The sequence below is a fragment of the Buceros rhinoceros genome, unplaced genomic scaffold, assembly GCF_000710305.1.
Source record: "Buceros rhinoceros silvestris isolate BGI_N320 unplaced genomic scaffold, ASM71030v1 scaffold23678, whole genome shotgun sequence".
Taxonomy (NCBI): Eukaryota; Metazoa; Chordata; class Aves; order Bucerotiformes; family Bucerotidae; genus Buceros; species Buceros rhinoceros.
The window spans coordinates 1,898-2,104 of NW_010428954.1; positions in this window are offsets into that span (position 1 = coordinate 1,898).

Sequence of the window (207 nt, forward strand, 5' to 3'; positions counted from 1 at the left end):
AAACAGTACCAGGAGAGTCTCCTGCGGGACAGCAGCAGCTCGCACACGACGCCCTCTCCCAGACATGCCGGCCGGACGGTTGATTTTCCCTCGTGCCGCTCGCCATGACCCATCACGGCTCTTTTCTCCTCGCTTTGAGTGCGAGGAGGGGAGGAGGGGAGGAGGAGGGAGCGTCGGATGAACGAGGGCCGGTCAGGTGATAAAAAC